The following is a 26,126-nucleotide window of genomic DNA, read 5'->3' on the forward strand; positions in this document are numbered from 1 at the left end:
TTATTTGTTTAAAGCTTATCAAGGTGGGGGGTAAGGGTCTCCGTTCCTATTTCTTTTGAAAAATAAAATAAAATAATAATTAGTTAAGTTAAAATGGAAATGTGTGAAATAAGAGTCTTAAATAAATATTAAATTATTATTATGTCAGTGAAATTGGCCTAGTGATTATGAGATGTGTGCTTGTCTGTGTCACTTTTATTTTTATTTTATTTTCGTTTCGTTTTTTTATTTTTTCTTCTCCCTCCTATTCTCCCTGTTTCTATCTCAAACCATTGTCCTTTGTCTCTTCTTTGTCTTTTCTTTGTCTCTTCTTTGTGGCCTTGATTGCACTTGTGTCATTGCATTTGGAGTATCGAAGACTAGGTTTGCAGCCGACCATAGTGGTGATTACGGCAGTTGAGATCAGAAATTTTCTTTTAGTTTTCGGTATAGGTAATTCAAAAGTTAACCAAACTGGATTCGGTGCTTACCAAAAATAACAATCCAGAGTCACCATTCCGAAATATGTTACCGAGATGAACATTCTGGAACACAGTCCCATAATATGTTTTCCAGAAAAATATTCTTCACCAATTTTGGAATACTCTTTCAGTGCTTCCAGAATGAGTTTTCTAAATTGTAAAATTACTGTTCCAGAAACATGAATCCGAAAATACAGTTCGCACCTCCCCACCAATTCCGGATACGTGGTGATTCGAAAGCAGATTCTGTTTATTGGTAGGTCCAACTGCACCATGCACCATTTTAGCCAACACAACCACAAGAAAATAACACCTTCCATTCAAGCAGATGTTGCAACATGAACCAACTCATCCTAATATCATCAGAGACGCGTGAAATTGAGAAAAGTACAGACAAGCACCGATGAACATCCCACCTGAACCTTCTTTCAGTAGCATTCAAATACTTTAACTCTAAAAGCTTGAATGGAAATTTGACTGAACTGAAGCATAAAAGCACGGAACACCGCTAAAAATCCCATTGAATAAATTAAAACATCCAAGCATAAAAGCCACACACACACCTGAACAAAAGATGGATTAAAAAGAATATCAGGAATCTTGAATCTGTCAGATGCAACTTAAATAATCCTTGACATCCATGGTATCAAAGTTATATGGTTATTGCAGAAAAAGCCATTAAAATCAACAAATATACTTGTAGATACACAGAAGATAACAGAGACAAAAACCGAAGACCATTCAAATAATTGAAAAAAAACGATAATTTCAATACAAGTAATGTTGGACTCACTGGCCATCAGGAAACTCGTACGCAGAGTGATAAGAATATTAGAATAGGCACTCTCTACATACATGGAAAAATTATTATAATGGATATCATGTGTGGAATCTGATGATAACGAAATCCAATGTAAACAGAAAGGTAAAACCGTCATAGTTATAACTCTGAATTTTTTCTGTTCGATTTATGAGACAAAATAAATAAATATGAATGTGTGATGATTTAGATTAAAAAACCTCGGAAGAGAGAAAACGCAAAATAAAAGTCAAACATAAAATTATTCTGTTCAAAATAAAATATAAAAAAAATCTAACTATATGGTTTTACTATTGATTAGAGATTAATTATACTTTTAGTACATAAATTTGGGAAAAGAAATCAGTTCTGATTAGTCATATAATATATATATATATATATAAAGTCTGATAAAATTTCGATTTTAGTTTTTAAACACTAAATTTAAAAGACTAAAATTATAGTTTTGGGATTTAGGACATATAAGACTTAGAGTTTCAGATTAATTTTTTTTTTAGTTTTTGCAGATTCTAAAACCAGTTTTTTCTTTAATTTTGAAAGATCAATATAATTTTTTTTGTTTAATTTAGAATAGGCATAATTTTTAAATGTTGGTGATTGACTTTTGTAATTATACGATGCTATAAAAAAGTAGTTGCATACTTATGTTTTGGTGCACATTTCTCGTACCTTTGATTCTGACATTTTTCTCTTTTCTTCTATTCTTCCATCAATACTTACAATAAGTTAAATTCAAATTTAATTTTAAATCATATGCGATTAATTTCGCTGGAATATACTACATGCATCATGGTGTCAATGCAAAGTATTACCTGTCTTTGAAAAAAAGAAGATTATTTGATACCTTTTTTCTCTCTGTTTGACAATAAAATATTAAATCAAGATGAAAGAATTTGATTACAACAAGAGCTATGAATGGTGTAAAGAGTTGAAATATGATTGTAGGATATTGAAGAAAGCTATAATAGGGGCTCAGCATTATATTATTGAATCATATAATAAGGTGAATTCATGTAACGAATGAACTACAGGGTCCCTAAGAATAAATTTTCTAATATATAAATAGATAAATAGAATTGCAGCAGGGGTTTCATTGGTAGAATTTCAAGTAATTCAACGCAATTCATTTGAAACCCCATAACCATCACGATGAGATTTCTGCCATCTCCATGCAATCCTCAAACTCTGTTGAAGATCAGTGTACTTAGCACTCCAATCCAGTTCACGTTTGATCTTTCTTGGGTCACTGTACACCTCAGCATAATCACCAGGACGACGAGGAAGGAATTCCACTTTAATGTCCACCCCTGTCGCCTTTTTACAAGCTTCCACAAACTGCTTCACTGAACTACCTGATAAACATACACTAATACTATAATCAAACGTACAAGGTTGTTTTGTTTTGTTTGGTTTGGTTCAGAATGTTTTCTGCTGTTTTCACCATCCAAGTGTTTAACTTACCCTTTCCAGTGCCAACATTGTAGATCCCAACTTTAGCAGGTTGTGCCTTTTCTAGAGCTTTTACATGAGCATCGACCAGGTCAGTTACATCGATATAATCTCGTATGCAAGTTCCATCAGCCGTCTTATAGTCTGTTTCTCTTACCTGCATAGTGCCACCACCCAATCAACACCCTACTAAACCAATCAAATGCAAACTTTATTCCACTTTTCATTATACATATGAAAACACAGTCTGACTTCTATAAAGAATTCCTTTTCAGCCATGAAAGAGAAAAAAAAATGAAAATTTCAGTATCAGCATACCTTTAAACCAGGTACAATACCACGAGCAGCATCAAAGCAAGCCCTGATATTCGACCTTGCTCTCGCAGTTCAGGCCAAGGAGCCTCACCCAAATTTCCATTAGGGTCTGATCCAATCACGTTGAAATGTCTGGTAGTTTCCCAAAGAAAACTTATAAAGAATACCAGCACAGATAATTTTAAAAATCTTTAATGTATCCATAGGTAAAACTCATTAACTATAATAATGACATGTTTTAATAAATTATTTGCAAAAATATACATTCATTTAATAAATATACATTCATTCATTATTAACTATAATAATGACATGTTTTATATGGACCACCAGGGCATAACTGATTCAATTGGAATGAAGGTTTGAAAATTAAAGAAGGCTCTATATGGATTAAAACAATCCCTAAGTAACTCTGATCACACCTTATTTTTTAAGAGAGGAAAAGGAAAAATTACAACTTTGATTATATATGTAGATGACATGATTGTTACATGAAATGACCAAGATGAAATTTCTAGTTTACAACAATACCTTCCATCTGAATTTGAGATGAAACAACTTGGAAACCTCAAATATTTTTTGGGTATTGAAGTAGCTAGATCAAAACATGGTCTTTTTCTATGCCAAAAGAAAATATATTATTGATTTACTGTCGGAAACTGGGCTGCTTGGAAGTAAACCAGCTGATACACCAATTGAACAAAATCATAAACTCTTTTAATGCTCAGATTCAGCGAACATAGACAGAGGAAGATACCAAAGGCTGGTAGGAAAATTAATTTATGTGTGTCATACACGTCCAAATATCACCTATGCAGTGAATGTTGTTAGTCAATTTATGCATGACCCAGAGAAGCTTCATATGGATGCTGTTGAAAAGATTTTGAAATATTTGAAGTCTGCTCCTAGAAAAGGAATTTTGTTCTCAAATCATGAAAACTTAAAGGTAGAAGGGTACACTGATGCAGATTGGGTAGGTTCAAAAGATGATAGAAGATCTACCTTTGGATACTTTACTTTTGTAGGAGGGAATCTTGTAACTTGGAGGAGTAAAAACCAACCTGTAGTAGCAAGATCTAGTGCTGAAGCAGAATTCAGAGGCATGACACTAGGTGTATGTGAACTTTTGTGGATTAAAAATGGCTTTAAACAAAATGAAGTTATGAATGTGTATTGTGACAATACTTCGGCTATAGCAATTGCTCACAATCCTGTGCAACATGATAGAACAAAACATGTGGAGATTGATAGACATTTCATCAAAGAGAAGCTTGAAGCTGGAATAATTTCATTTCTTTTTGTAAGATCAGAATTGCAGTTGACTGATGTTCTCACCAAAGGAGTGTCAAGAACATTGTTTAATGAGTCTCTATTCAAGTTGGGAATGTGTGATATCCATGCACCAACTTGAGTGGGGGTGTTAAGATATGTCAAATATTCTATTAAAGGATATTAGGCAATCAAATATTGTGTTAGTTATAATTTAGATATTATTATAATTTGTGCAGATTTGTGCACCTGTCATTCCTTTAATAGATGAAAAATTATAGAATCCTTAAATGTATATATATGGTACTCTACTCTTTGAAATAATACATCAAAATTATTTTTTAAACTTTTATTACCTAACAAAAGATTCCCTCATAAACATCCACCCCTGCTTTCACCTTACGTTATTTCTGGTAACAGGTCTACCACTTGGCGGGTCAACAACAGACCCATACTTCCTGCAATTATGCAAAAGTGGCCATTTCTTCATAGACCTCCATAATTTCTTCATGCATTTTAAAATTTCAATTATATCATTTTTTTTTTCATTTTCAATTCCAGAGCTCACAATATGAATATGTTTCATAATATACAATCTAATTTTAAATTAAAAAAATTGTGTCATGGTAGTCTTCCCTTATATACTTTATATGTTTCATAAATTTTACTCTTCGATGATAAAGATATAATTTAGGTTGGATAAAATCTAAAATTGTAAAAACAATACAATCATATAACTACTTAATGTGCATTTTCTAACACAATTTTTTTATGCCAGAATAAACTTTAAATCTAATTAAACTCTTACATTTACTTATATAGTATTATTTTATCATATTATTAATCAAACGTTGAGTCTTTAACTTACATAATAGATAAACTATATAAAAATTATTTAGATAAACTATAATAACTATTTTGTCATTAGTGCAGAAAGGGCTTTAGACGTCCCTTTTTTTGGCCTTTTGATGTCCGGCCTTCCCCCGACGTCTTTGTGGGTGACGTTGCTCAGACGTCGGGGCCCACATCGGACGTGCACATAGACGTCCGATTTGTCAGGCCCGACGCCTATCCAGATGTCCGGTGTACACCCTCGGACGTCCACGTAGACGTCCAACGTGCCCGTCAGACGTCCCGCGACGACCACCTGCCTGAATTGTTTTGTGGTAGGGCTGGGTTGGACGTTCGTTTGTGCACTACCAGACGTTCGTTTGTGCACTAAGCATTTTAGCACATAGGGCTTCGGCCGGCGCTACTACAGCGCTTCGCTAACTCGAAGCCTCTCGGTAAATCTACCTTCGATCACGCTCAGCTAAGTCTTGAACCGTCGCGCGTTCGCTTTCTCAGTAGCAATCTCGGTAAATCTTGCTCCCACTTCCTCGCATCTGTGCTCGTCAAGCCAACTTTGCTCTTTGGGAGGTGAAACTGCAGTTGAAGCGGACATTTCGAAATGACAGCATCGAAGATCCCCCTGCTTGCAGAAATGAATGGATCAAAAGGGGGGGCTGGGTTCTATTTCCGGGGCGGGCGGGAGGTGAAGGCCATAAGATTGCCCTCCCGGAAAGAGAGGCCATAAGATTGCCCCCCTGCTTGCAGAAATGAATCGATCAGAAGGGGGGGCTGGGTTCTAAATAAGTGAAACTCTCGACGTCCGTTGTGGAGGGAGCCGGACGTTTATAATATTATAGGCGTCCGTCCCCCTCCACAACGGACGTTTAAGGGGCTGAGAGACAATTAATTCTTCAAATACCTGTCAGCACCCGAAACGTCCGTTGTAGAGGGGACAGATATCTATAATATTATAAACGTCCAGCCCCACGTATGGACGTTTCGGGTGCTGACAGGGTTGTTGAAGAATTAATTGTCTTCAGCCCCTTAAACGTCCGTTGTGGAGGGGCACAGACGTCTATAATATTATAAACGTCCGGCCCCACGTATCGGACGTTTCGAGTGCTGACAGGGTTGTTGAAGAATTAATTGTCTTCAACCCCTTAAACGTCCGTTGCGGAGGGGCACAGACGTCTATAATATTATAAACGTCCGGCCCCACGTATCGAACGTTTCGGGTGCTGACAGGGTTGTTGAAGAATTAATTGTCTTCAGCCCCTTAAACGTCCGTTGTGGAGGGGCACAAACGTCTATAATATTATAAACATCCGTCCCCCTCCACACGGATGTTTAAGGGGCTGAAGACAATTAATTCTTCGACCACCCTGTTAACACCCGAAACGTCCGATATGGGGACACGAACGTCTATAATATTACAGTCGTCCGTCCCCCTCCACAACGGACGTTTCAGGTGCTGACAGGTATTTGAAGAATTAATTGTCTCTCAGCCACTTAAACGTCCGTGTGGAGGGGGACGGACATCTAGAATATTATAGACGTCCGTGCCCCTCCTGCACGGACGTTTGATGGGCTGACAGGTATTTGAAGAATTAATTGTCTCTCAGCTACTTAAACGTCCGTGTGGAGGGGATGGACGTCTATAATTATAGACGTCCGTGCCTCTCCTGCACGGACGTTTGATGGGCTGACAAGGGAGTTGAACGTTCCTTTTTTCAGCCTCTTAGACGTCCGGGCCCCTCCCACGGACGTCTATAGTATTATAGACGTCCGTCTCCCCCACAATGGACGTCTAGAGTTTCACTTATTTACGAATATGCCATCGGTCAATTATTTACGTTGGGACTTTTGTGGACGGATATCTTTGAGGGGACGTTAAAAGCCAATTTTGCACTAGTGTACATTTATTAAAATAGATCAATTTTATCCTAAAGGTAAAAAATAAGTTCATGTAACTTTGGTAATGACATGTGACATGTTATGTATTATTTATTAAAATTGATTTATTAACAAAAATAACATAAACACACAAAAATACGCGTAACATTGTAATAAAATTTGACAAAACAAATTTTAATAATTCATTTTTTAAATAATAAGATTCTATTAAAATCATTTAAAATAAGAAACTAAAATTAAAACAATTATCTTTAAAATGAGACAAAATAATTTTGAAAAGAAAAACGTATGTAGAAAACAAAAAGCATAAATATTGGGACTTTTGTGGACGGATATCTTTGAGGGGACGTTAAAAGCCAATTTTGCACTAGTGTACATTTATTAAAATAGATCAATTTTATCCTAAAGGTAAAAAATAAGTTCATGTAACTTTGGTAATGACATGTGACATGTTATGTATTATTTATTAAAATTGATTTATTAACAAAAATAACATAAACACACAAAAATACGCGTAACATTGTAATAAAATTTGACAAAACAAATTTTAATAATTCATTTTTTAAATAATAAGATTCTATTAAAATCATTTAAAATAAGAAACTAAAATTAAAACAATTATCTTTAAAATGAGACAAAATAATTTTGAAAAGAAAAACGTATGTAGAAAACAAAAAGCATAAATATTGGGACTTTTGTGGACGGATATCTTTGAGGGGACGTTAAAAGCCAATTTTGCACTAGTGTACATTTATTAAAATAGATCAATTTTATCCTAAAGGTAAAAAATAAGTTCATGTAACTTTGGTAATGACATGTGACATGTTATGTATTATTTATTAAAATTGATTTATTAACAAAAATAACATAAACACACAAAAATACGCGTAACATTGTAATAAAATTTGACAAAACAAATTTTAATAATTCATTTTTTAAATAATAAGATTCTATTAAAATCATTTAAAATAAGAAACTAAAATTAAAACAATTATCTTTAAAATGAGACAAAATAATTTTGAAAAGAAAAACGTATGTAGAAAACAAAAAGCATAAATATTGGCCCCACTAGGTCCAAATCAGGTTATATAATAGGATCAAATTGCTTGTATTTAATTCATAGCTGTGAATAATTGTTCTCTAAATGTGTGCAATTACTTGTAATATTAAACAAACGTTTCATTTCGTACACTTTTATTCCAAAATGTCACGTGTTTGGCTATTTATAATGTTTAATTCTCTTGTGACAAACCAAATCTCTTAAAAAATATATCTCCATATCACAAGATTTGATTACACTCAAAATCTCTTTTAAGAATTGTCAACTTGTGAAGATCTTAACAATAAGATTTTGTTACAATAATGATTTCAGTGATAAATTATTTATATCTCAAATTGACATTTTTCTGTTATTTTTACCTATTTTATCATGAGTTAAAAGTAGATGTATAGTTATTCTCCTATTTCTGACATTAGCAATAATGAATGCTCAGTATTATATAGAGGATTTGTTTCAGTTTTTTAGGGATCTGGCTTGCCACATCCTTGCCAACACATGCTGTTCATGTGACTATTATTAGGGTGGTTTACACATATTATGCATTCAACATATTTGTGTACAGATTAGGTTTAATTTGACTTATAAAACTAGTTAGAATTTTAAACTTTATTTATTTTAGTTTATTATAAAATTTGTTACTTTTAGCAGTTTTCATATCTTGTTTGAATATTTGTTGTAAGTATAAAGTATTATTGTTAAAAATGTTGGAACTCTCTAATCAAGTAGGGATAAGACCAATTTTAGAGTATATAAGTGGATATAAACCTCACCTTACAAGTCGATTTTGTGGGATTGAGTTTGACTTAAAGTCCACTCGGTATCGGATCATTCATTAATGTTTAGTCTCACGCTCGAGATGTATGCAGCACGAGGGATGGGCTGAGTCAAACTTAAAGTCTACTTTTTAACAAAAAAAAATTATAAATAAAAGTATAAATGATTGTTTGAATTTGGGCACATTTAAAATGAAGGATATTCAAATCAATTATTGTTCTTCTAAAACTCTTATATCTTATCTTGAAATATAAACTACCATTCAACAAATGAAGTTGTTGCTGAATCAACTTAACCTTGACTTAGAGATTGTATTATTTACAAGCCGATTTTGTGAGGTTGAGTTAGACTTAAAGTCCACTCGCTATTAGATCATCCATTAATGTCTAGTCTCACGCTCAAGATGTATATAACTCGACATGAGGGTGTGGGGTGAGTTAAGCTTAAAATCCACTTTTTAACAAATAAAAATATAAATGGTTGTTTGAATTTAAGCACATTTGTAATGAAGGATATTCAATTCAATTATTGTTCTTCTAAAACTCTTATATACAATCAAATAAATACAAGATTTCAAATTCAATTGGATAAGGATAATGACTTGCAAACCTCATTAATAATCTTTCATAATTTTTCTGAAGAGCTTCTTTGGTGGTGCAAATTCAAAATGCAATCAAAGAAATACAAGATTTCAAAATCAATCAGATAAATTAATACATGAAACTCTCTTCAATTAAATTTTTACATTCAACTTACCAGGCAATCCAGTGAAATTCTCAAACTGACCATCTGCTTGCCCTAAAAACATCTCAAATCCTTTCACAATGGTGACTCCTGCTTTTTTTGCTTCTTTCAACAGTCTAGTCATCTTGGGTGTGTACACAAAATCAAAAACAAGGGAGTAAGGTTTCAAAGCATGCTGCATAAAAAACAAAAGGGAAGTTATCATATTGGTCATAGTTTTTGTGAGATCTAGAAATGAAGTAAGCATTTTCAGACACCAATAAACAAATTTCATCTTAATAGAAAACCAACTTCATCAGGAAATAGAAGAATATATGATTGACAATAACATATCAAATTGAAAACTTACACCACCAATATTTCAAGGTCCTAATTGGTATGGCACATCTACATTAAAGGAGCAAACCTTAGAAATAGGCGTCTCGTCAACTTTTGGTATCATTCCAATTGATGTTGTGTTTGCAAGAATCATACCATCCTCCGAATGGAAATTATCCAAATAAGAAAGGGATAAAGCATCTCCTCCAATTGCATCAACAAGTTCTCTGGCTCGATCTGTATATAAATAATGCAGTACATATGTAATATGTCCTTAAATATGTTTAAAATTGACAAGAAATAGTAGTTGTGATTGTTTCTGCTAAAAAAGCTACACATTGAATGTAAGTACTAATGTTGGAAGGTTATCCAAATGTAAACAATGTTGTGATTGTTTCTGCTAAAAAAGCTACACATTCTTGTTAGAGGACCAAGCAACATCACACCATAAACAATGTTGTTTCGTAAGTACTGATGTTGGAAGGTTATCCACACGTAAAATGAAAATTTGGGACCACAGAAAATACTTTTTAAAGAAAGGAACGTTGAAAGGAAAAAGCACAATAATGTATACAACGTAAACAAAAGAGGAAAACTGAAACAGGTTTGACATTACCATTAACTAAATCCAAGTTTTCTTAAACTCGTTATCAAGATATTAGGATAGATATAACTCAAAAGAAACACAACTGAGATGCTTCAAACCACTGATTTTGTACCCAAAACTTGAACACCATATAACTGTTTACTAAAATTATTGTTCTCTTCTGAACCCAAAGACATTTATCATCCAAAAGATCAATATTAAGAATTGAGCACATTATCAGTTATCTCCTACATAGGATGTTTTGTCAGAAACATCCGAGAAGTAAATTTGAAAGTTTAACACACTTTAACTTTAAGAAAGAAAAAAGCAAATCATGAAGTTTACCGTAGGTACGATTCGCAATCACAACCCTTGCTCCTTTCTCTTTTGCACCATAAGGAACTGCTTTTCCAGCACTACCGACCCCAATTACAACAAACAACTTATCGGCTAATGGAGAAACAGTTGTGCTACTACCATTATGTTTACCTGGCCAAGAAGTAATTGAAGCGCACACACACAACATCTTGAGAATAACAGTTACCAAGAACAATGATTGAACATTGGCTAGCCATTAAAGATGACAACTACCTCGTAACCCATCCTCAATTACAGAAATAGCACCAACATAATCTGTGTTATACCCGATTAATTTCCCGTTAGTTGGTCTTCTGATAATGCAATTCACAAGTCCTATAGACTGTGCTCACAACCAATTGGAAGAATTTAGATAAACGAAATAAAATCATTTCCAATTATGGATCCAAATGTGAATAGTAAATCATTTTACCTTAGCCACTAGATCAACCTCATCACAAAATTTAATGTAACAACAGCACGTGATGAGGAGGGTCTAGAAGCTTAAGGAAATGCTAAGGCCAACAGAAACAACCAAGGATGGGTGGCATCACCTCAGGGAGCTGACGTGGAAGGAAAGGGGAAACGTGTGAGGCAACCAAATGCACGTTTGAGAGGGTATCTTTGGGAATGAAATTAGTTATATAGCAGAGGGTTGGGATAGGAGAGAGGTAGGCAATGATTGGGAATTACTCTTCTTTCTCTTGGTTGTAATTTTCTTTTTCATTGCTGAGCTACTGGACTGGTTTTGTCTTCCTTTTCTGCATTTTCTTTTTGCTTCCTGTAATTGGATTGATTCCCTATGATCTCATTTGAACTTATAGGAAGTGCAATCTGAGACAGACTTGGTTCTTATTTCACGACTTATCAATTGTGCTTTTTCCATTCTGCTATTACTGTTAAAATTCCTCACTGTTCCATTTGGTGCTTTCATTACCTCCACCATGACGACGAGCACGCCTTCACCTGAGCTTTCCAAAATCCTAGAAATCCTTGAGAAACGCGATAGTGACCACGCACGTGAGATGACAGAGCTGAGAAATGAAATTGAAGATTTCAAAGCAAATCTTCAAGGTGGGGGCATGAACTCAAAAGGTTTTACACATCCTTTGCAAGTGAGGAACGTGAAGCTGGATTTCCCCAAATTTGATGGATCTGAGGTCCTTCAATGGATTTTCCGTGCGATGCAATTCTTTGAGTATTATAATACACTTGATGAACAACACATTGTGATTGCAACAGTCCACTTCGAGAAGAATGTAGTGCCATGGTACCAAATGATGCAGAGAACCAGTCCAATTATTTCTTGGAACATGTTGGTCAGGTCATTCGAACTTGAATTCGGTCCTTCTCCATTCGATTCACCTAGATCAACACTTTTTAAACTCACACAAACAGACTCCGTAAATGATTATTATGTTGAATTTACTAACCTTGCTAATTGGATTTATGGCGTTAGCGCAGAAGCTCTATTGGACTGTTTTGTCAGTGGTTTTAAACCTAACGTTAAATGTGAGGTTATTGCATAAGCACCTGGTTCTATATTAAAAGCCATTTGCTTAGCTCGCTTATTCGAAGAAAAATATACTGTTAAAAACAAATCTCAGTATGTGAGTTATAATAGACAAATTCATACCAACACCTCCACTCAATCACACACTAACCGTGTTCAACAACCCATTTTGGCCACGCCTAACACCAAACCCAATGTTGCACCATTTAGAAACAATACCATTAAGAAAATGTCCCCTAGTGAAATGCAATCTCGAAGAGAAAGAGGATTATGCTTCACTTGTGATGAAAAATTCTCTACCACGCATCGCTGTCCAAATAGACAGTACTTGATTATGTAACTAGATAAGGATGAGAAGGAAGAACAGGAAATTGAGGAGGATGTGGTTAACTTGGCAGAAGAATTGACACACCATTTATCCTTTAATGCATTAAAAGGATCAGCTGGTGCGGGTACCATGAGGTTCACTGGAACGATTGTAGGAAAGGAGGTTCAGATACTGCTGGACAGTGGCAACAATGATAATTTCTTGCAACCTAAACTGGCCAAGTTTCTTAAGTTACCGGTGCAACCTACTTTAGGTCTTCAAGTATTAGTTGGTAATGGACACACCTTGTCAACTGAGGGCAAGATTTCCGAGCTGCAATTACAGGTGCAGGGTCAGCTTCTCAGCCTACCTGTTTATTTACTTTCAGTTTCTGGTGCTGATTTGGTTTTAGGGGCATCCTGGCTAGCTACCTTGGGACCACACATTGCTGATTATAGCTCATTGACTATTAAATATTACAAAGATAAAAAGCTGGTGACATTAGTTGGTGACAAACAAAAACCTATTGGTTTTACACAATTCAATTAGTTGAAGAGATTAAGCCACACTCAGAGTATTGCTGAGATATTTACTCTGCAACTATGCTCCACTTTTACTGTCTAAGACCACTGGGCCAACGGTCTTCAGGATATGGATCTAGAGTTAGCACTCTTACTATATACTTATAGAGGAATATTTGCTAAACCTGTTGGACTCCCTCCTCCAAGATCTCAGGATCATAAAATTCCCTTGCTACATGGTAGTGATGCAGTGAAAGTCAAACCCTATAAATACCCGCACAGTAATAAACAACAAATAGAGATCATGGTGAAAGAGATGCTTGATGACGGGATAATTGCTCCAAGTTCAAGTCCTTTTTCTTCTCCAATAATTTTGGTCTAGAAAAAAGATGGGACATGGCGATTTTGCACTGATTATAAGGCCTTGAATGCCATCACAGTGAAGGATAGCTTTCACATCCCCACTATAAAAGAGCTTTTGGATGAATTGTTTGGAGCTAAGTATTTTTCTAAGCTTGATTTGAGGGTTGGTTATCATCAAATCCTGGTGAATGAAGAAGACAGATACAAAATAGCCTTTAGAACGCATCATGGCCATTATGAGTGGTTAGTTATGCCATTCGGGTTAACCAACGCTCCTGCCACATTTCAGAACCTAATGAATGATATATTCCAATGGGCTATTGAGGAAGTTAGTTTTGGTGTTCTTTAATGATATCCTGGTCTATAGTCCATCATGGTCAGCTCATTTGCATCATTTACAACAGGTCTTGCAGATTCTTGAGGATCATGCATTGTATGCAAATATGTCAAAGTGTTCATTTGGGCTCGAACAAATAGACTATTTGGGACATATTGTTTCTAGCAGTGGAGTACAAATGTAAGCCAACAAGGTTCAAGCTGTGTTGCAGTGGCCTGTGCCAAAAACTATCAAACAACTAAGAGGGTTCTTAGGTCTCACCGATTATTATAGAAGGTTTATTAAAGGATATGCAACCATTGTCAATCCTTTAACAAACTTATTAAAGAAGGATAATTTTAAATGGTTGATGAGTGCATATTTATGCCCACATTTATGCTTTATAATTCAAATTTTTTATGGGATAATTGTGCTTAAATGGTTGATTTTAAGTGAATTTGTGATGAATAGAATTGTTGGGTTTGGGAAATAAAGAGACGTAAAAAGTGAGTTTTAGCGCATAAATTATTCTTGGATGTTCTAATATTTATTTGTGCAGCTGAGAATATAAGTTTTATTGGTCCAAATGGCAATTCAAGGCCCAAAATCAGATTTTATTTGGAAAATTCAGAATGGGATGGGTTTCAAGAGCAGAGAGATTAAGATCAGTGATGGCTGGGGAGGATGACAGTAGCAGGGAAGAAATGCCGATTCACATGTACAAGACCAATTGGGACTAGCAAGCAGACACAAAAATGCTAACTCTTAAACTGAAACACATACTAGTTGGAGTAGTAAGGCTTACCTCTATGGACTGATTTCGCACTTGTGCTATGGCTTGTAGTTGTCGGTCAATGCTCCTTACTTATCCCCCTTTCTGAACATGGCCTGTACTCTTTCTTTGTTGTAGGTAAAGTTAGCTGATGAATGATGAATGGTATTGGAGGTCCAAAGAGTCTACGAGTTTGCCTCTGGCTGTGGTCATCAGGTGTGGGAGATGAATCTTGTTGAAACTTTGCAGCTTCAAGATGCTTCCTCTTTTTTTGGGTTCCCCTGGTCATGAGGTGTGAGACACGATATGGAAGTCCCCCCAGATGAGTTCCATGATCCCCTAGCCTTATTCACGGGTCAGATCAAACCAAAGTCAAAAGCGTGGCATGTTCCATGGTTGCTTCCTGCAACCGCCCCTACTCTGCTCTGCTGTGTTTCCTCTTAAGGTAAGCTAGCTAAAGGCAGTATAGATGCATGCATGGCGCAGCAGAAGATTTGCACAAGAATGAGAGATAGCATGGAACCGAGAAAGTTGACCTTTGCCTCTTTTTTTTTGTTTCTTTTTGTCTAGTTTTAACATTGGCAAATAAATTAAAGTAAAAGAAGACAAAAACAAAATAAATTGACGTAAAAAAAAGACTAAAATAAAACATAATGAAATAACTCTAAATAAATAAAAATAAAAAAATAAATAACCGAAATAAGATTAAAATAAAATAAGTGAAATACTAAAATAGACTCAAATACAATAACTCAAAATAACAAAGTAAAATAATCATAAAATAGAATTAAAATAACATAAAATAAATTTCATCAAAACTATATTATTTAGTCACCCGGACGAAATTGGGTGTTGATAGCTGCACTGGTCATTTCAATATGAATACTAATGAAAATTATTGAATACAGAAAACAAAAACAACATATATGCAAATACACAAAATTCATAGATTGACTACCTAGCTACATATTATTTTCCAATTATACCTCAACCAAAGATCTTCCTACAAGATTTCCTGACCAGAAACATAGCAAATGAAATCACATTATAAAACCCCGTATAATATTTTGTTAGACTTCTTTTATCAAGAAGTCAGTCAACCCAAAATAGCACTCGAAAACCAACAGAAAACAATGGAGAATACTTGTATTATCGAATCAGTAAAAGAATTCAATGTACAACTACCTCGCTCAAGGAAGCATGAACATTCCCTTCACTGGACAATGTTTCGGTACAAGTTCAAAGATACAAAAAGAATCCCCTCCCTTTACAAACTAACTTCTATTTATATTATCCCTTATTTCGCCCAACTAACTACTAACAAATAACCAACACCTTTAATGCTGCTCCTGTTCCTGCTGTGGTTCCTGTTGCTCCTGTAGCTTTTTCTATTTTTTTATAAGTTTGTTAACTAAATGTTCAATTTGGTTAATAATAACTCAGCCATTAAAAAAAATTAAATACACATAAACCTAACCTGTAAGTGATTTTTTACATGCCTAATCTCTATATTAGGCATGTTCATTGCTTCGTGTATCTTTTTGGCTTAGCATCTAAAAGAAAACAAAATAAGACCGTCACATCACTCAAAAAATGGACTGATATTGATGAAGTATAAACTATTATACATACTTGCTATTCCTACTAGGTTAATGGCTTCCAGAAATGCATTATCCATTTCTGTTGTCCATGTTAATCGTTTCTTTACGGATTTGGCTTTCTCCATTGTTGATACACGAGAAACTATGAAAGTCATCATGGTTTTTAGTTTACACCCATAAATAGGTTTGTGCCAATAGTGATTTGCACCCGAGTCATACGGCTTGCACTGATCCAACCAATCATAACTGTGGGACACCACTGCATATGATATGGTAAAAGGTTAAAAAATTTAAATAGTTATGACAAAAAAGATTAAAAAGTTGATAAACAACAAGATACTTACTGATAACAGGAACATCAATGTTATCTTTAACATGCTTTAATCCCTCGAAGTCATTAAAAATTTTCAAAGTGATGTCAATTATGATAAGGTCAACCTTTGGCTTCACCGTTAAAAATAGCATAAAATGCAATTCATCACCAGATGTTGTAACTGCACATTATTCAAATTAAATTAATAAGAAAAAAAACTATTTATGGTCATAAATAAAATACTAACCTTCAAAGTGAAGCCTTGGGTCAGTACAAAAAAAGTTGGAGGAGCTCTTAAAGAAATGAAGAGTAGCTTCGTCATTATCAACTACAAATAAGTTGATCACACAAGGCATTCCAGAATTTAGTGTCATGACCTATGATAACAAGCAAACCTAATAAAAAGTGAAAAAAAATCCTAACATTATAAAGAGATATGCACGAGAATAATGTCAATAATCCAAAATTAATGACATTATTCTCGCATATCTCTTTATAATGTTAAGATTTTTTTTTTTCACTTTTGGTTAGGTTTGCTTGTTATCATAGGCCATGGCACTAAATTCGCCTAATGTGATCAACTTATTTGTAGTTGATAATGACGAAGTTACTCTTCATTTCTTCAAGAGCTCCTCCAACTTTTTTTTTACTGACCCAAGGCTTCACTTTGAAGGTTAGTATTTTATTTATGACCATAAATAGTTTTTTTTTCTTATTAATTTAATTTGAATAATATGCAGTTACAACATTCGGTAATGAATTACATTTTATGGCGTTTTTAACGGTGAAGCCAAAGGTTGACCTTATCATAATTGACACCACTTTGGAAATTTTTAATGGCTTCGAGGTATTAAAGTAGGTTAAAGATAACATTGATGTTCCTGTTATCAGTAATTATCTTGTTGTTTATCAACTTTTTAATCTTTTTTGTCATAACTATTTAAATTTTTTAACATTTTACCATATCATATGCAGTGATGTCCCACAGTTATGATTGGTCGGATCAGCGCAAGCAGTATGACTTGGGTGCAAATCACTATTGACACAAACCTATTTATGGGTGTAAACTAAAAACCATGATGACTTTCATAGTTTCTCGTGTATTAACAATGGAGAAAGCCAAATCCATAAAGAAACGATTAACATGGACAACAGAAATGGATAATGCATTTCTAGAAGCCATTAACCTAGTAGGAATAACAAGTATGTATAATAGTTTATACTTCATCAATATCGGCCCATTTTTTGAGTGATGTGACAGTCTTATTTTGTTTTCTTTTAGATGCTAAGCCAAAAAGGATACACGAAACAATGAACATGCCTAATATAGAGATTAGGCATGTAAAAAATCACTTACAGGTTAGGTTTATGTGTATTTAATTTTTTTTAATGGCTGATTTATTATTAACCAAATTGAACATTTAGTTAACAAACTTATAAAAAAACAGAAAAAGCTACCGGAGCAGCAGGAACAGGAACCACAGCAGGAACAGGAGCAGCATTAAAGGTGTTGGTTATTTGTTAGTAGTTAGTTGGGCGAAATAAGGGATAGTATAAATAGAAGTTAGTTTTAAAGGGAGGGGATTCTTTTTGTATCTTTGAAATTGTACTGGAACATTGTCCAGTGAAGGGAAGGTTCATGCTTCCTTGAGCGAGGCAGTTGTACATTGAATTCTTTTACTGATTCGATAATACAAGTATTCTCCATTGTTTTCTGTTGGTTCTTGAGTATTATTTTGGGTTGACTAACTTCTTGATAAAAGAAGTCTAACAAAATATTATACGGGGTTTTATAATGTAATTTCATTTGCTATGTTTCTGGTCAGGAAATCTTGTAGGAAGATCTTTGGTTGAGGTATAATTGGAAAATAATTTGTAGCGAGGCAGTCAGTCCATAAATTTTGTGTATTTGCATATATGTTGTTTTCTGTTGTCTGTATTCCATCATTTCCATTAGTATTCATATTAAAATGACCAGTACAGCTGTTGAACTTGTGCATTTTTGTTGTTGTTATAGTTCATTAGAAATAGTGAGAAATGGTATTTTTTGACATGTTACTATTATGAAATGAGTTTGATACGTACCCAGGTGTTAGGGAAGTCAATGAACCCTTGATTCAAGGAGGAGGAAATAATAAAAATAGGTGGGGCAGAGTTTATAAGAGGAGAGAAAAGGGTGACGTGGCTGTGTGAGAGAAATGTGTTAGTTAGAAGAGAGAGAAAAAGAGTATGGGTTGTTTTATATTCTGAGCTGTAGGAGGTCAGAAGGGACACGTTTTGTTTTTCGGTGGAGTAGGAGGAGAAGAATTATTACGATTCTTCTTAGGAGCGTGGCTCTGGGCAGAGGATCCCGGAACCTTCTGAGCTTTCTGTTTTATCATAACAGTGAATTTTCACCATTCTACTTTTCACACTTCATATTTTCGATTGTTCCATTTATTCCTAAACTCTGATTTCTATTAGAGTTGATGATTCCTTAGAATCTGATGGTAGTGCCTTTATTGAAGACAAAGGCAGTGTTTGATTAGTTCTCTTTAGTCATCTTCTTTCAGAGTCAATATAGCCATTATATAACATAGAGATACAACCCTGCACCACTTTGACCATACTCCTTTTCTTTTTCTGAGTTCCAAAACCACACCTTCTCAACAAGTCCCATACAACATTGCTCAATTCTTTCAACATTACCCAAGTAGTAGTACAAGAGTCTCCAAATATAAGGGACACGAACAAATTTTAACTGTAGTCCTTTTGAAAGAGAGTGAGGGGGGTATGTATTTATTTTTCTCTCTGAAGATTTTAGGGAGCTACGTACATGTACAATCACGGTTTCTTTTGATGCACTATGAAAAATTATAAAAAATGACTGACATCTAGTGAGCAGCAACTGAGAAGATGGTTGGTTGGTTTCAAATATTTGGTTTCTTAGAGAATGTTATAAACGCCGATGAACACAGAATTATTTTTGAAATTGTTCAGTCTTGGTCACTTACAGATCCAAAAATTTGATATAGTAATGTGTAAGAACATAGGAAGGAAAGTGACAAGAAGGTTTGAGTAGCCCAAAGGCAAGATAGAGATTAAACGACAAAGAGTGTAGAAAAAGTTAGGGGAGTCCAATTATGCTGCAAAGAGGCCCATGTTCAGAAACTTACACCCAATGCAGTTGATTAATTGGCCCTTATTACAACCGAAAATTAATTGCACATATTGGTTTTGTGCATTGACAAGGAGATTTGGGACTCAACAACCCAAAAAATGCGATCAGCAACCAAACCAAGGCATAATGGATTCACCACTACCAGACATTCTTTAATCTGCTTTCCATTTGAGGCAAATGGACACAAACCCACCCTTATGCCCATTACCAATGCCACCTAAATAAATCAGACCTCCTAGATTACTACAAAAACAAACCAAACAACTTCCTAAAGCAGATTGAGTTGCACAGTTTAACCAATTACTCACTCTATTACTCTAACACACTCACTCCATTAGGCACCTGTTGATAGAGAGCTATATAGACCAAGCTTAAGAAGTTGGTACACAATAAAGTTTTGGTTTTGGGAGAGATGAGAAAATGTATGGATAGAGGATGAAGATGCACTTGAATTATTCCAGACATAATGCTCTATGTTTTTTTCACTACAAAACATAGAAACTAAAAAACACTCCAGCAGTTGAGTGAAAAAAAGGATAAGAACAAAGGCTTACTACTTTTCAGAAAAAAATATTTCATTACATTAAACCACACGAAGGACACGAACAAAGGGATGTGAACAGATGAGTGAAACAGAGGCACACGCAGATGAGTGCGAAACAGATCACACGAACAGAGGAGAAACAGTGCGACCACCGAAGGAGGCACGACGCGACCACCGCTGACGGCGACTGCGAGCGAGGGGGAAAAGCGAGCGAGGGCGAAATGCGAGGAGACGACTACTAAATCGCATAGACAAAGCACAGTGCTGAGTGAATCGTAGGAGACTAACGAAGAAGAAGAGCTTCGTCAATAAGAAAACCCTAATCTGGTGAGCCCTAAAAACGACAAAGCTGCTAGCATATATGGCATAATAGATCTATATAATTCTCAAGTAGTTGAAATGAACACTAACCTTGTCGGAGGTACCGATTCTCCTCTTCTACCACTGGAACCCTACAGAAGACGATAGCACGATTCAGAAATATAAGGATTATATGACAAAGAAATACTTGGAAAGATAATAAAGAGTGGGCACCTCCTCCAATCACTTCATCCTGCAATTCCAAACATGGGGTTTTATAATGTGATTTCATTTGCTATGTTTCTGGTCAGGAAATCTTGTAGAAAGATCTTTGGTTGAGATATAATTGGAAAATAATATATAGTGAGGTAGTCAGTCTATGAATTTTGTGTATTTGCATATATGTTGTTTTCTGTTGTTTGTATTCAATCATTTCCATTAGTATTTGAACTTGTGCATTTCTGTTGTTGTTATAGTTCATTAGAAATAGTGAGTTTGATACGTACCCAAGTGTTAAGGAAGTCAATGAACCCTTGATTCAAGGAGGAGGAAATAATAAAAATAGGTGCGGCGGAGTTTATAAGAAGAGAGAAAAAGGTGACGTGACTGTGTAAGAGAAATGTGTTAGTTAGAAGAGAGAGAAAAAGAGTATAGGTTGTTTTATATTCTAAGCTGTAGGAGGTTAGAGGGAACACGTTTTGTTTTTCTGGTGGAGTGGGAGGAGAAGAATTATTACGATTCTCCTCAAGAGCGTGGCTCTAGGTAGAGGGTCTTGGAACCTTCTGAGCTTTCTGTTCTATCATAACAGTGAATTTTCACAATTTTACTTTTCACACTTCATATTTTCCATTGTTTCATTTATTATTTTATTTTTATAATTTTTATGCAAAAAAAAAAAACCAAACAAATAAGTCCAATTGATATAAAACAAGGGAGTGTGGGATTATCAAAGGGGTTTTACATGCAATAAAGACCAAATAATCAAATAAAGAAACAAAAGCATAAAAAATAAAGCAAGAGAAAAATCCAACAAGAATAGCGGTATAGAGATAAATACCAGGGGTGCGGAGAAAAAAATGAGACTCTTTTGTTTGGGCCAAAACCCTCTTCTCCAACTTTGGATCTGCCAGGGTGTAAGAATGAAATTTGGGAGTGCCATTGAGTATTTACTTGTCAGGCCCAATTCTTGTTTTCTTCCCCTTTTTTTTTAGAAACGGATGGGCTTAAGCCCAAACTGAGTAGGGTGCGGATGGAATTGTGCATGTGGCAGGAAGAGAGGATGCAGCCCAAAGCTAGGTCCAAAAGAGTCTTTATTCAGAAACCCATTAGGGGTCTACTCACACCTTCTTCATTCTTCCATCTGCAAACACGAGAAACAAGTCTTTCTTCTCCCAGCCTAGAACTCCGATGAATAGCTTCACCTCTGCACGCACGCTGCCGCCTCCGCCAGATCGGCATCGCCGGCGACACCACTCCGTCGGAGCCACCACCTGCCACGGCGTCACTGCCTCTCCGGACCAGCCACCATCGCGTCATTGTCGAGCCTCAATCCGGCCACCCAGGGAGGGGTTTCACCTCCGCCGCGCCTCGATCCGGCCAGGATTCCCACTAGCATCACCGGTCGCCGCCAGCTGCACGTCCAAACCTCCACCCGACCGGAAGCCGCGAGCCGCCGGAGCTGTCGCCAGTCGAGGCGAAATCTCTCCTCTTCCGTCGCGTCTTCGCCGCATGAGGGAGCCCGACCATCGCGAGCCGCGGCCGATACCACCAAGAAGCACAATTTCTCGTATCGAAATATTCATTTTTAAAAGGAGAAAACCTCATTTAGTTTGTGTATGAGTTAAAATAAAATATCAAACATTATTCCTCAATTCTAATACCTCACATCCCCTCTAACCTTTACCTTTATAAATAAGAATTCACAGTGAATTAAAAAAGGAAATTAACCTTTATCTTTATAAATAAGAATTCACAATGAATTAAAAAAGGAAATGAACTATTTTAATAGTAATAATAATTTTAAATTCTTCACATTCTCTTTATTCAGTAGATATTCTCTTTATTCAGTAGATAATAGCAATAGTAATTTCATATTTTATTTAGTAGACGCAGCTTTTTGGCTTCTTAAATGGACTGTGGAGGGTATCATCTATAATGTCCGAACATAGATGACCACAAATTCTTGAACCAATAGTCACCAGTGAAGGGTTTAACGAACTAATGGCAACTCTGGAAAAGCAAGTATTATCCTCAGACATCACTCACTACATTATCATTTATATATACTCCACAACTTTATCCTACATACCATACTTTCTTTCTTCACGAAAATCATTCTAACTTGTTCATAAAGACAAACAGTAACACATTCTAGGCACCTGTTGATACGCAGATGAGTGCGAAACAGATTACACGAAAATGCGACCATCGCCGGCGAGATGGCGGCCGACTGCGAACGCGAGCGAGTGGGAAAAGCGAGCGAGAGCGAAACGCGAGCGACAACTACTAAATCGCAGAGACAAAGCAGAGTGAATTGTAGGAGATTAACGAAGAAGAAAAGCTTCGTCAGTCAACCTGAATCAGAAAACCCTAATCTTTGACTCAGAAAACCCTAATCTGGTGAGCCCTAAAACGTCAAAGCTGCTAGCATATATGGCACCTATATAATTCTCAAGTTGTTGAAATGAAGACTAACCTTGTGGGAGGTGCCGATTCTTCTCTTTTACTACTGTAACCCTACATAAGGACGATTCAGAAATACAAAGGTTAGATAATAAAAAGTTCTAACTCAAAAATAGCATCTGCAAGTTAAAATGACAGCTGTTGGATAGATTTTAGATCTCGCTGTAAGTTTTATAAACTGTGTTTCACATCTCATTCTTGTGTGTTTGGCATCTCATTCTTGTGTGTTTCACATCTCATTCTTGTGTTATCTCTGTTTCTCTTTTTATATCTGTTTTTTAAAATATTTATATATATAACAACACTTTATTTATTTATTTATTTTAAATTAAGAGATTCAGTGATATAATTGAGTTTATAAAATATCTTTATTTATTTTTGATTTAGACTAGATAAATAATTAATTTTTTTTCTTTATTTTATTCTTTCACCAACTCTCACTCCCATTTATTCTAAGCTCCTTAAACTCTCTTTTCCCATCCTACAATACACTCCTCACACTATATATCCACTCCTCTCTTTTCTTCTGAGTTTCCTGCACTCTATATCTCATCCCCTTCTTTTAGGCAACATTTTTCATTTTCCTTCTAGATCATTTTCTTTTTACTTTTGCATAAGTTCTTAATCTTTGAATAATTAAGGGCGAAGGAATTTAATAGCTAAAATCCCAAATAGTCCCCACATTTAGAGATAAATACTGAATTTTAAAAAATAAATTTAGAAAAGCATGGAATCGAGTTCTAAAATTGTTTTTTAAAATATTGGATTTCAAAATCCGATTAAAGGATTTTAAGTATACTGTATCTCAATCTTTAAATAAATTTTGAAATATAGTATACTCTTTAACAAGATTTTGAAATCTTATTTTTATTTTTATATATCTTTTATTCTCTTAAAATTTATTTTTAATAGTTTATGATTTTGTTAGTTTTTATTTTATTTTATTTTGTGTGTTTTTTCTTTTGTTTATTTATCGTTGGAAATTTTAATTGTTTGTTATGTGTTTTTTAATTTATTTTTAATGATTTCTGGTTTGGTAAGTTTGTATTTTATTTTATTTATTTTATGTATTCTTATTTTGCTTATTTATTGTTTCTAAATTTAGTTCATGTGTTATTGCATTATACACTTATTTGATTATTGTCGCATAATATTCATTGTTTTTATGTGAGACAAAAAATATTTCATTACATTAAACCACACGAAGGACACGAACAGATGAGTGAAACAGATCACACGAACAGCTGAGTGAAACAGAGGCGAGGCACACGCAGATGAGTGCGAAACAGATCACACAAACAGAGGAGAAACAGTGCGACCACCGAAGGAGGCACGACGCGACCACCGCTGACGGCGAGATTGCGGCCGACGGCGACTGCGAGCGAGGGAGAAAAGCGAGCGAGGGCGAAATGCGAGGAGACGACTACTAAATCGCATAGACAAAGCACAGTGCTGAATGAATCGTAGGAGACTAACGAAGAAGAAGAGCTTCGTCAATCAGAAAACCCTAATATGATGAGCCTAAAAACGACAAACTGCTAGATATATGGCATAATAGATCTATATAATTCTCAAATAGTTGAAATGAACACTAACCTTGTCGGAGTTACTGATTCTCCTCTTCTACCACTGGAACCCTACAGAAGACGATAGCACGATTCAGAAATATAAGGGTTATATGACAAAGAAATACTTGGAAAGATAATAAAGAGTGGGCACCTCCTCCAATCACTTCATCCTGCAATTCCAAATATTTCCAGAACGACAACATTACCTATATTGTATTAATATATATTTAATAAATTAAATGGTCAAAGATTTTTTAGGGCGTTAGTTATTATTCGAGAGATATTTTCCTTCACGCATATCTCTGCACATTTTGAAACATCTCCTCTCTTGCTCTCTTTTGTTCTTCCCTCTCCTTGGTTGCACACAGCACACTCCAGCCACACACAGAAGGGATCTTTGAGGGTTTAGGAACTCCCGAAGCAGCCTGTGCAACAGAAAAGGAAAATCTTGCACTCTCTGGAATCACCATTCGGAATCAATTCCACAAAAAAGTACAATGAAAGGGAAGAAAGCAAGAAGAAAGAAGATGGGCACCTGAAAAAAAGAGGAGGGTTGGCCACCGAAGACACGGTTATAAGCATGAATTTGAAGAGAATCTGAGCAATTTCAGGATCATGACGCGGGCTGAGAGAGTGTTCGGTGGGGATTAAGAGAGTGATGGGTCGGCGACAGAGAGGGCATTTGCAAGAGCTTGTTCCTGATGCGTGCTGCCAAACGAGCATGATGCAATTTGCCGCAAAATGAAAAGGTTGCGAATCGATGGATGAAAGATTGAAGGGTGAAAAGAGAAAGCGAATAAGAGGGTTTTATACCACAAAACCAGTGAGAGTAATTGGCTTGACAAGGAATGCGAAAGTTGGCATGGCAGATTGAACAGAGATCATTGGGAGGAGGACCAGATTCCATTTCCACTCCGCTGTGTTTCTCACTCTCCACCTCTTCTTCTCTTCTTCTTCTTCTTCTGTTCTTACTTTGCTTCCCTGATACATCTATCATTACAACTACAGATATATACCATTCAATACCTCTCTTCTCGTATTTTCATCCGATAATATCTTCACAATTTTTTTTTCTAAAATATTTATATTAAATCTAAAAAATTTATAAAAATTATTTTTTAACGATTAATAATTATCTAATTAAATTATAAATTTATAAAAATTCATACATAAATTTAAATATAACTATAAACTAATTAAATAAGTAATATAATTAAACATTTTAAAAACAAAATCGGATATGTATGTATAATTATTCGTTTATCGAA

The 26,126-nt window shown here is 35.2% G+C and overlaps 1 pseudogene across 1 annotated transcript; it reads right to left on the minus strand.

The window, feature by feature from the left end:
* Window positions 1–2,230: 2,230 nt before the first annotated feature.
* On the minus strand, window positions 2,231–25,848 carry LOC124829215 (uncharacterized; annotated as a pseudogene). The gene is made up of 14 exons (XR_015783766.1): window positions 25,672–25,848; window positions 25,394–25,566; window positions 25,232–25,283; window positions 24,887–24,913; window positions 23,304–23,344; window positions 20,720–20,760; window positions 11,133–11,174; window positions 10,887–11,030; window positions 10,044–10,192; window positions 9,650–9,812; window positions 9,503–9,539; window positions 3,049–3,198; window positions 2,743–2,887; window positions 2,231–2,633 (listed from the first exon to the last, which is right to left on the minus strand). The product of XR_015783766.1 is annotated as an uncharacterized LOC124829215 (transcript).
* Window positions 25,849–26,126: the final 278 nt, after the last annotated feature.

The sequence above is a fragment of the Vigna umbellata genome, chromosome 1 (assembly GCF_029865625.1).
Source record: "Vigna umbellata cultivar VRB3 chromosome 1, Vumbellata_1.0, whole genome shotgun sequence".
NCBI classification, from domain to species: Eukaryota; Viridiplantae; Streptophyta; class Magnoliopsida; order Fabales; family Fabaceae; genus Vigna; species Vigna umbellata.